Raw genomic sequence first — 12,183 nt, 5'->3', positions numbered from 1 at the left:
ATTTAGGATGCTGTCGTTAACCGTTGTGGCCTATTTTTTATGATTTATTGTGGAAATTGTAGCAATATTACCGTTTAACTTTTGCTTTATTTATGAACAGGATAGTTTGCACCTGATATATTGTTTTGTGAAGTGTTTTTCTCTTGTGTTCATGTTTGTGCGTGAGTGTGTACCTGCATGTGCTCCTGCATGGGTATGTGTGCGTGTGTGCGTGTGTGTGTGTGTGGGTGCGCGCCTGCGCGGTCCATGTTTACTGCCTGTCGATATATTGTATGTATATATTGTGTATGAAAAGGCAAGGATGAATCAGTCTTGTTTTTGGAGTTTATTCCTGTTGTATTTCTTTTTTTTAATCTGTGATTCACACCTTTCTGGTTTTCAAAAGCTTCATTTATCGGTTCTAAAGCTGATAATGTATGGGGTGAATGTACAGCAAAACATTTAAACATAGGCTTTCTTCCCCTGCTATAATAATGCCAATATTGAGTTGTAATGCCGTCTAACGTACACAAGAGGTCACCAGACATCCACAAACAAAATGCTCATCACATTTAGAGCTGACATTTTAAATCTTAATTCATGCTATTATCTACTGTTGATAGAGTCACCATCAGTGGTCTTATTATCAATAAATATTCATAATAATGATTATTCAACAGAGTATTTCATTATTGTGTGGTGGTCCTGTTGTGCATGCAAGATCTTAAACTGAAAATAGGTTCCTGAGAAAACAGCCAAGCATAATGGAAGGAATGTGTGGGAGCATCGCAAAAATACAATATCAACATTCAGCAATTCATCATTACATACAGTAAAGATATAGACAACCAATCCTGAATTGGGATCCAATATCAAGTGCAGCAATAGTGGTATAGGGTCGGGTGCAAAGTGTGTGTGTGAGAGAGAGAGAGAGAGAGAGAGAGCTTTTCCACGTGTTGAACCAAAACTAAATGAGCTGCTGCAGTTATTTCAGGTGACAGAGGGACACACTCAACTGAAAATGAGTTCCAAGTGAGAATAGGCTAAGATATTACAATACAACTTAACTTTAGCCTTACAATTAAGCCTATAATGTTTACCCTTTAAAAAATATATTTTACGTTTTAGTTTATTTTACGTTTTAGTTTATTTTACATGACAGCACACAGTGAAAAACGACAGGGAGATGGAGAGGAGGGTGGATGAACGGCAACAAAGACCAACAATATTAGCTGTTAGCATGTCTACTATCCAAATCCAGGACATTGCGGTGAGCCGCCTTTTGAGTGCATCATATAGAGATCTAATGGTTTGGATTTGTCAAATGCAATAGAGGCCAGCTTCTCAAACGACAGTGTCAAGTGTAGTGAGAGCTCTCAATAGTCCTATGCGAGATGACAGGCATTTGGCGGCCATATCATTTTTAAACCACATGATGGCGCTTGTGTATCATTGAAAAACGTAATGCTTTCCAGAGAAACCCTCTCTCTCGCTCTCCCTGCATCTCTCTCTCTCCCTCCCTATCTCTCTTCCTCTCTCGCTCTCCCTCCATCTCTCATCCCCACCCCTAGCTCTCTCGGTCTCTCTCCCTCCCTATCTCTCTCTCCCTCTCTCTCTCGCTCACCCTCGTCATCCCCACCCCTCTCTCTCTCCCCCCTCTCTCTCTCTCCTCTCTCTCTCTCTCTCTCTCTCTCTCTCTCTCTCTCTCTCTCTCTCTCTCTCTCTCTCTCTCTCTCTCTCTCTCTCTCTCTCTCTCTCCGCTCTGAAAACAATGAGTGATAACATAGGGGCGGTGGGGGGCCGTTACCCAGGGAAACCGCTGACCGCTGGGCGCTCTCATGTCATTACGCAAATTACCGGCGGATCGGCGCGGCAGTGGGTTCGCTAATGGAGCGGCTACCGTGGTAACCTCGGCCCCCACCTCCCGACAAGGTCTACCGTCTAGCGGAGTTTGATTGATTGATTGAAAAGTTTATTAACAGATTGCAGAATGGGTACAGTACAGTACAGCTCAATACATACAATTGTTAAGAGGATGCAGACCTGAGAAAGACTTTCGTCTTGTTTCCATCAGGGTCCCCCATTTTCAATTCATCATATGACACACATGACATACAGATAGACAGTACTGCTACATCTATACATTTATGACATACCAGATTTTCAAATACAGTACTGTTTGTGATACTAAAAAAATCCAGAAGAAGAGTATATACATTTGACATAGAAACTGTGCATTGGGGGAGGTTGGGGAGGTGGGGTGGGGCTGTACATTGGGGGGGGGGGGGGGGGGGTAGGGGGGGGACAGACACTGTACATTGGAATACTGACATACATTTGACATGGAAACTGTACATTGGAGGAGGTTGGGTAGGTGGGGTGGGGTTGGGTGGGGCTGTACATTGGAATACTGACAAAGCCATGCTTGGTCTTTATTGTACAACTGGGTTAGGACATTTGTAGGGGCCAGTTTTGAATTGCAGTCTCCCGTAGGTGTTCTTTGAGAGTGTTTTTGAAGGTGGGTAGTGATTTACATTCCTTTACAGCTTTGGGTAGGGCGTTCCACATTGTTGTGGCATAATTGCGAAACGTGTTTAGTCCCTTGTTTGAGCCGAATCTGGGTTTTACATGATTTGTGGAGCTCCCTCTGGTGTTGTGATCGTGGTATTCACTGACCTTTGGGAAGTATTTTGACATGTACATGGGTACCTTGGTCGTGTAGTGTATCTTGTAGACCAGGCCCATTGCAAGTTGCTGTACTCTGTTGTCTACTCTAAGCCATCCTAGGTTGGCAAAGTGTGCAGCCATCCAGGAACACAGAGAGAGAGAGAGAGAGAAAAAATTTGGTTATTGTTACAAAGTGCATTGTATCAAAACAAAAGCTAACAATATCAATAACAAAATACAATCACTAAAATAAAACCTCATAAGGCTGCGGTTAGACTTTCGTTTAGTTTTCAGATGAGTTTCGCTTTTCCAGGTCGCAACCTAGCGGGAGGCGAGTCACACTTTCGTTTTGTCACCTGAGCACAGTGATGTAGTACACTGCCAAAGCAGTAGGTGGCAGTAGGTGGTGAACATGAAGGCAATTTTCAACCAATCAGAACTTGAATGTGCCAATACACTTCCTGCAAAGAAAATGTCAACAAGGCGGGCGCCGCCATCTTTGCCTATTTACCCAATGCAGCACTTCTTTTTCAGCAAAGTGTAATAAAAGTGCAATAAACAAAACGGATATATTCACTGTGTGTTCTGCCTCTCATTTGTTGATGAAACAAAACTAACATCAACACAAGTGACTACCAAGAGAGGATAGTTTAGTCTCAAAAAGGATCGGCAATGTTGTTAGCTACATTGTTAGCTACATGCTAACGTGACTGGAATATGCCAGTATAACAGTATAGCATTGTGGCTAGAAGCTAACGCTATCTCACGTTAACCACCCAGCACCAAACTGATGATAGCGGGAGCTATCAGTAGCTAGATAACATTAGAGACAACGCCGTGTGTATTAAACAAAGGTGAATAGATGACTGGGCCATTTTGTTTAATGCTTGTTAAGATTGAAAGAGGAGCTTGAGCTAACAGGGTCTGATAGCTAACGCTAGCTCACGTTAGCCAGCGGCAGTGCTCATGCAATCGGTAATGCTAGCAGAATGAATGGATGTAAACTTTATTTAACATATTGCATAATGGGTACAATACAATACGGCTCAATACAAACAATTGTTAAGGGAATGCAGACTGTTGTAGCTTGGACTGGGGTCCTTATAACAATAACTTGACAACACATGGTAGCTGCAGCTATTTGGGACAGCTCTGTTGTCACCGGAAGGGCACGCAGATGGTATCTACTGCGCATGGGCGTTTTCGCAACAACGGCTCCGCGCAGATTACACAACATGTTGTCGTGAGTTTTGACGCTACTCCAAAACGGAAAACACAATTTAGCGTTTTCAGTAGGGCCACAACGTATCCGGCAAAAACGGCATTTCTATGTAATAGGGACATCAAACGTATTCAAAAACGTATAAAAACGAGCACAAAAACACTGTGTGTAACAAGCACCTAAATCGATCGATACAGACCGTATTAATTAATGTTGTGTTTCTTTTTCAAATGTATAGCCAAGTAAAGACCATAACCCTATCAAAACAGCATGCAGTCAAAGTGTATATTTTCAGCACTACGTTTGTTTACCGATGTTTTACAAATCTTCCGAAACACGAGGAAATGACTAAATCCCGATTTAACACTGCCATTTGAAAGATTTGAGATTTGGCCCTATCCGCATAGATGTATGACTTGGCCTTAATAAGGTAATTTATAGGCCTGATTTTCTATATTATATATTCAAATGCATTATCATTCAAATTGCATGTGTCCGGATGGCAGAATTCAGTACTGTATCTACAAATCCTTCTGTTTAATCATCTTCCCTTTATTCATTTGCTTTGATGTTTTGTACACTTGATCTCAAGAAGGTGCTGAATGAGCTCAGTGAGCGAAATTCCTCCGACCTCAATGTTAGCATGGTGTTCACCGTCAAAGATGCAAATAAAAATGATAATTTATATTCTCCTCTGTTTAATCACAATTTAGGGGTTTAACGGTACACAAAAACCACGGTCGGTACGGTACGTACCTCTGTATTTTGAAGTCAGGTTCGGTACGGGTTTTCGGTACAGTGGGGGAAAGTTTGGCTTTCCATGTTCCACTCAGGGGTGATGTAGTGTGCAGTAACTACAGTAACTAATTGTACTTGTAGGGCTGTCAACGAATATTCTATATTGAAATTAATAATCGGGAAAAAAATTATAATTATATTAGATTGTGAAAAAAACAGCCCCCGGTGGGCGGTCGTTAGTGGTTAACATACCGTTGTATTCGTTAGGTACACTACACAGCCGTTCTGTACGGTACGGTACACACTGAAACGGTTCGGTTCGGTACGGATACGTGTACCTTTACACCCCCACAATTTACTCAAGCATAGTAACAGACACAATATTTCTGACACTGGGAATACATTCCCTGAGGTCCATAGATGTTCCTATACATACCAAGAACATGCAAATTGGCCTTGTAAGTGGAGCCATCTTCAATTTCAGAAAATAGGGCAAGCAAACAGCAAATATTCTTTTTTTGTCATCAAATATTTTTTACATGAAACAAGACAACACAATACAGTAATAACAACATAAGGCTTGTGATTTGTAACTTTAATCCAAAAACGCGTCCTTGTATTTGATTGTGCTGTTGTGTAACTGATTGAAAATATATTCTGTGTTTTTGTGTGAAGAGCTATCATTGTATTGCATGGGTGGAACCGTAATGGGAACTAATGCTGTTATTGTACGGCTTTTTGGTAACAATAAGTTTGTGATTTGAAGAGGTTGTTGCCCAGTGAATGCACTTGAGCTCAACCTGAACGTCTGCATTATTTGCCGAACCGAGAGGAGTTACACTGTGACTGTCTTCTAACGTTTGTTGTTCCATGCAATATGATATGTGGACTCCAGTTTAATTAATCCAAACATCACTCCAAATCATCTATAATGTTACTCAATGAAAGAGAGAGGGAGGATGGGCTTGTTTGTGCTTCTACTCTCAACTCAACACTCAACAGATACATTCACGTATTTGGGAATAAGAATTGTCCCTGAGGTGAATAAGATTTCTCAGATAAACTATGACCCAATTCTGGAAGCTAGTACTTCTTCAATAGAGCGTTGGACATCCCTACCTATCTCAATTATCGGCAGGATTAATATTCTAAAAATGAATATACTCCCTAAATTTCTCTACCTATTCCAGAATATCCCTTTACCTCCTCCCTCGTCTTTGTTCACAAGAATCAAGAAACTGTTTACCAACTTTATTTGGCAAAATAAACGCCCCAGATTACGTCTATCTCTACTTTACCTACCATATGACCGAGGAGGCCTGAAATGCCCAAATATCCAATGGTATTACTGGGCAGCACAATTGCGGACGATCATGTTTTACTTCTCATCGGAGAATCCCCCTGCTTGGATCCATTCAGAATCCTGCTCTGTTAAACCGAGCTTACCCTTGCACCTGTATTTGTATTCTGCAGACCGTAAATATCTGAAGAAAAATACAGACAACCCTATTATTTTAAACATGATAGATGTGTGGTTTGACACACTCAAATATTTGAATATAAATATGTCCCGATCCAGGTTCAGTCCTATTTGGGGCAATGCCAATTTTAAATCAGGGCAAAACGATAGTGGATTTAAAGTATGGGCTGAAAAGGGGTTAAGGAAAGTGCAAGCCGTATACAGGGAGGAGGATGAAGTATTCATGTACTTTGCGGAAATATCTACAAAATATGATATTCCGAAACATCACTTTTTTAAATATCTTCAGCTAAGGAGTTTTATATCATCTCAGAACCATTCATTGGATATACCGAACATTTCCATCTTAGAGGTAGCAGTCACTAGACACTGTTATGGTAAAGGTCTAATTTCAATGCTATACGACTTATTTGTATCTGGTTCAGATGAATCATCTGAATCAAAACTGAATCAATGGAACGAAGACATAGAGGAGGAAATATCTTTAGAAGAATGGAGCGTGGCATGTAAAGAGGCACAGAGTCAGACAGTCAGTAGCAACCTAAAACTTATACAATATAAATGGCTGATGCGTACATATATAACTCCTGTTAAATTGCATAAGTTTAATGATAATATTCCAGATACTTGTATTAAGTGTAGTGAGGCAAGGGGGACACTGTTCCACTGCATATGGGAATGTGTGAAAGTGAAAACCTTCTGGCAAGATGTTATTGATCTGATCTATCAAATTTTATCAAAGAAGTTGCCATTGAATCCCAAGCTTTTTATTCTTGGTTTATATCCTATACCACCCCACATCTACAACGCAAAGAGTTTAGATTTATAGATATGTGCATATTACAAGCAAAACGTGTAATAGCTCTTAATTGGAAAAATGTTGATGGACCAAGAATTGGTATGTGGATTAAAGAAATGGCTTCAAACATGTCAATGGAAAAGATGGTGTATATTGTTAGACGTAAACAAAACATTTTTGATAATGCCTGGGGACCGTTTGTGTACTTCTTAAAACATAATACGAATGTTGGGAACTTGCTTCAACAAGAACAGGATTAGGGGGAGTACTGTGGGACAACTCTTATTATTATTGTGTAAAAACGACAAGAAACACCCTTTACTTAATGTGTAAAACATTTTGGTTGTATTATTATTTATTTATGTTTATTTTTTATTATTTAAATCTGTATCCTTCCTATGAACCTGTTTTTGAAGTTAATTATTATTTTGTGGGGTGGGGTTAGGGGAGGGAGAACGGGGTGAAAATGTTTGCTGAATACTGCTCTGCTGATATACATGTTGTAATTTGCAAACTAAACCCCAATAAATATATTGTTTAAAAAAAAAATTAATCCAAACATAGACGATGTGGTTTAATTTATTCCGCCACTTTGTAACACTTTCTTTTGTAACACTTTCTTTGAGCTCTGTTAGTGAAACGATGCTGCAATCGGCCTTATAGCATAACGGTCCCATATTGCAACGGGTTGTAGATCTAATAACGCATTATGAAAAAAATATATATGCAATTTAAACAAACAGGTGAACCAGAGGCAGAGAGAGACAGGGAAAGGTTAGAGGAGGGAGAAGCCTTTGCAGGGACTAGGAAAAGGGTGTGTGTGACGAGTCCAACCAGTGCCACTGCACAACAGAGTTTAAAAGTAATTGCAGCATACATTGATGTGGGAATGGAATGATAGGGTGCTGTCAAGGACGACACCCAGACTCTTGACCTGTTGATATGTTATTTCGGACAAATGGGGGCCGCTTGACAGCAAATTCCCGGGCAGCTTTTTGTTGCCATTCTGCCCCTGGCTACTAGATTATCATTAGTAGTAGGCTACTAGATTATCATTAGTACTAGGCTACTAGATTATCATAGTCTACTAGTTTATCATTAGTAGTAGTAGGTGATGATCTGTGTGCACTGCACACATGCTCACACGGGGGGACACACATACACATGCTCACACATATACACACACATGCTCACACACACATGCACACACACTCACACACACACACACACACACACACACACACACACACACACACACACACACACACACACACACACACACACACACACACACACACACACACACGCACACGCACACACACGCCTACAGTCCTTCCAAACAAGCGATGGTTATCACCTGCATGCCTGTAAAGTAGATTTGACAAACCTGTCCTAGAACTGTTAGCGAAACTATGAGTCTACCTCGAATATGTGCATTATTGTTGTCTTTGCTGCTACTGCTTCTACAGCCACCTGTCCTTTCAGTAACATGCAGCTGTACTACATGCACTCTATCTGCCTGCTCCTCTACCCCCCCCCCCTCCTCCACTCCCAGCAGCACCTCCATCTCTTTGAAGCCGGTAGGATGATGATGACACCAGCTGTAATCAAACAGACGTTGAGCTCCAGACACGACACGGCATGCAGCCGAGAAAAAATACTTCCCAGCTGATCAGTGTTTCTTCATCAAATTCAAATGCGGACCACCGTTTTATGGCGAGGGAAGAGCTGTCCCAGGAGAACCTGACTGACGACTCTGTTTGAGAGAGACAGCAAAGCAGGCCGCCCGCCTTATCTGATCCCAGCTCAGCAGCAGTGGTCCGTGAACCGATGCTGACCTACTTTCTTCTCTTATCAAACCTGGGATCAGCTCATTTAACCCTTTCACTACCACCCGACCAAAGGGTTAACCCTTTCACGGCGACAATGCAGACGGTTAACCTTTTCACTGCAGCACAACAAAGGGTTAAACCTTTCACAACCACGATACAGAAGGTTAACCATTTCACTACCGCACTACAGAAGGTTAACCTTTCACTATACCGTCTGGTTAACCGCCATGTGGTGTGGTAGTGAAAGGTTAAACTTCTGTAGTGTGGTAGTGAAAGGGTTAAGGGGGGATGAGAAGTACTGGGCGCTGGAAGAATACATCAACGTGGAGATATGTTACTCTATGGCAGTGGTTCTCAACCAGGGGTGTGGGGACCCCCAGGGGGCCTCTATACTTCCCACAAGCAAGTTGTCATTCCGCGTTGCTCTGATTGGCCATGCACGTTTCTGGTCATGTGACATGTGCGCCCAATCGTGTGACGGCAAGTTCTTTGGACGGTTAAGCTTAGGCGCTCTTTCGAAGTTGGTTAAGGTTAGAGTTTGTCTTAGAGCATGGCGATAGAACACCAGCCCTGATTCCAAACTCTAACCTTAACCAACTGCGAAAGAGTCGCCTAAGCTTAACCAGTGATAAACTAGGCGTTAGGTCGTTTGCAGGCTGTTCGACGCGTAAATGGGCTAAGACACTGCTCGTCATGCGATTGGGCGCACATGTCACATGACCAGAAACGTCAGTGGCCAATCAGATTCGCAAAACGCACGAACCGTAGGTCAGTGGCCAATCAGAGCAACGCGGAAGGACAACTTGCTTGTGGGAAGTATAGACGCCCCCAGGGGTTCTCGAGGTGTTCCAAGGGGAGTCCCCAGAAGTATGTGGACTCGTTTATTTTCACTGTTTCATTCACTATAGAAGTGAGCCCACAAGCTACATATTCCCTAGAAATTCCTTCTTGACAATTCCTCCTCACAGACTCAGACTTGTGATGCATGTGATTCATGCACTTTGCCACTAAATAAACGTCCTTGCTAATATTTCTTCCTACTATGCTAATTTCGCATTGTCCAATTCTACCCTCCCCTGTCTCGAACGCTGTTAGGCCATGCCTCCCACAAGCCGGCTGCAATGTGGACGAAGCCTTGCATCACGTGTCCCCTCCGGTACTCGAGGAGGCAGCCGTCGCATCTTTTCACCTGCACAGCACGATCTCTCGCTTCCTGATTCTACTGCCGAGGCGCACCAACCGACCTGTAGGAGTCGCTGTCCACAACGTCCGATCCCCACCCACCAGCTTCCCACCCCCTAATACTGGCAATTGTATTAGTATGAACGACCAGCCAAGCTGGTAGCAGCGCCGAGAGCTGGGCTCGAACCCAGCATCTCCTGCGTTGGTGGCGAGCGCCTTGCCCACTGCGCCACCTAGCCGCCCAGGTTTCAACACTGTTTGACGAACATTGTTACTCCGCTGAAAGAGATATACCCTTCCTGCTGACCTGTTGTACAGAACTTGTAAGTCGCTTTGGATAAAAGTGTCAGCTAAATGACAATGTAAAACATTTAAATGTGATTGTTTTCTGCAGTGTAGATTGGAGGTAGTTGAGCTGCTTTTGGTTTGACAAGCTAAATTATTGTTTTGTTTTCTTTCTCTTTTTTGAAGAATAGTTGGAATTTGGAATTGGTGGTTATAATAATAATAATAATAATAATGCATTTTATTTATACGGCGCCTTTCAGGACACTCAAGGTCGCCGTACAACAATTAAAAACAGTTAATTTACAATCACAATCAAGTTTAAAATAAAATCAGACATACGCCTGCCTAAACAGGTGGGTTTTAAATGGGAGAATGGAGTCAATGTTCCTGATATCGGGGGGGAGGGAGTTCCAGAGGCGAGGGGCAGAGCAGCGGAAGGCTCTTGACCCCATGGTGGACAGACGGGCTGGGGGGACGGTCAGGTTGATGGAGGAGGCAGACCTGAGGGACCGGGTGGGAATGTTGATGTGGAGGAGGTCGGACAGGTATGGAGGGCCAAGATTATGGATGGCCTTGAATGTATGGAGGAGGATCTTGTAATCTATGCTGTGTTTAATGGGAAGCTAGTTGGTGTAGGACGGGGGTGATGTGACTGATGACATGGGTTCTGGTGATTATACAGGCAGCAGCGTTCTGGACCAGTTGGAGCTTATGGAGGAGTTTGTGGGGGAGACCAAAGAGAAGGGAGTTGCAGTGATCCAAGCGGGAAGTGACAAGGGAGTGGACCAGGATTGCGGCGCTGTTGGGAGTGAGTGAAGGGCGGAGGCGGTTGATCAAGTCAAGTCAAGAGTTTTATTTGCTGTCGAGGACGACACCCAGACTCTTGACCTGCAGGGGGAGGGGGAAACCAAGGAGTTGCTGTCAGTCAGTTATATATATTCATGCACATTGCTGGGGAAACCATGGACATGCATGTGTCGCATGCATATAACGCCTATGAATATATATATATATATGCACACATGGACACGTGCATGTCCATACTTGTATGGGGGAAGGGTCATTAATTGTTCCATTGCATTTTGTATTCTATCTATTTTTTTCTCTTACATTTCTTAGGTATTTATTTATTTTTATTTGTATTGTTTATTGTTTTGGTCATGTGTCACTTCCTATTGTTGTGTTGTATGTCTATATCTTTTCTACGGTGTTTGTGTTTGAAAAATCATACAAATCTAAAAGAAGAGAGCCTGGTATATAGGAGTAAGAGTCATAAGAGAGACTACTCTGATCACAGGCCTCACTTTCTCCTCTGTTTACTGGGCAACAACCTCTTCAAATCACAGAACAGACTGCCATACAAAATGCTTTAAACAAACTTAGTGTTACCAAAAAGCCTTACAATAACAGCGGTGTGATGGTATAGTATGCATTAGTTCCCATTACGGTTCCACCCATGCAATACAATGATAGCTCTTCATACAAAAACACAGAATATATTTTCAATCAGTTACAACAGCACAATCAAAACAAGGAAAGGTTTTTGGATTAAAGTTACAAATCACAAGCCTTATGTTGTTATTACTGTATTGTGTTGTCTTGTTTCATGTAAAAAATATTTGATGACAAAAAAAGAATATTTGCTGTTTGCTTGCCCTATTTTCTGAAATTGAAGATGGCTCCACTACAAGGCCAATTTGCATGTTCTTGGTATGTATATTCTAACCCACATAAATGGCATAATCATACTCCCTTATTCAATAACAATGCACTCTTGATTGGAAAACGACCTATAAGATTCCCTATATGGGAAAAGCAAGGCATACACTCATTAGGAGATGTTTTCAACAAAAATGTGTAGTTATGATGAAATACGCAAAAAAAATTATCTCACCGATTCCACATATTATTTTTACGCACAGTTATTGTTATGTTTGAAGGCTCACGTGTTCCATTAAGGATACCAATTGTACACCACAGATACCACAAATTCTTC

The sequence above is a fragment of the Notolepis coatsorum genome (genome assembly GCF_963971535.1).
Source record: "Notolepis coatsorum genome assembly, chromosome: 3".
NCBI classification, from domain to species: domain Eukaryota; kingdom Metazoa; phylum Chordata; class Actinopteri; order Aulopiformes; family Paralepididae; genus Notolepis; species Notolepis coatsorum.
The sequence above is the reverse complement of the archived record's forward strand: the minus strand, read 5'-3'. Positions refer to the sequence as shown.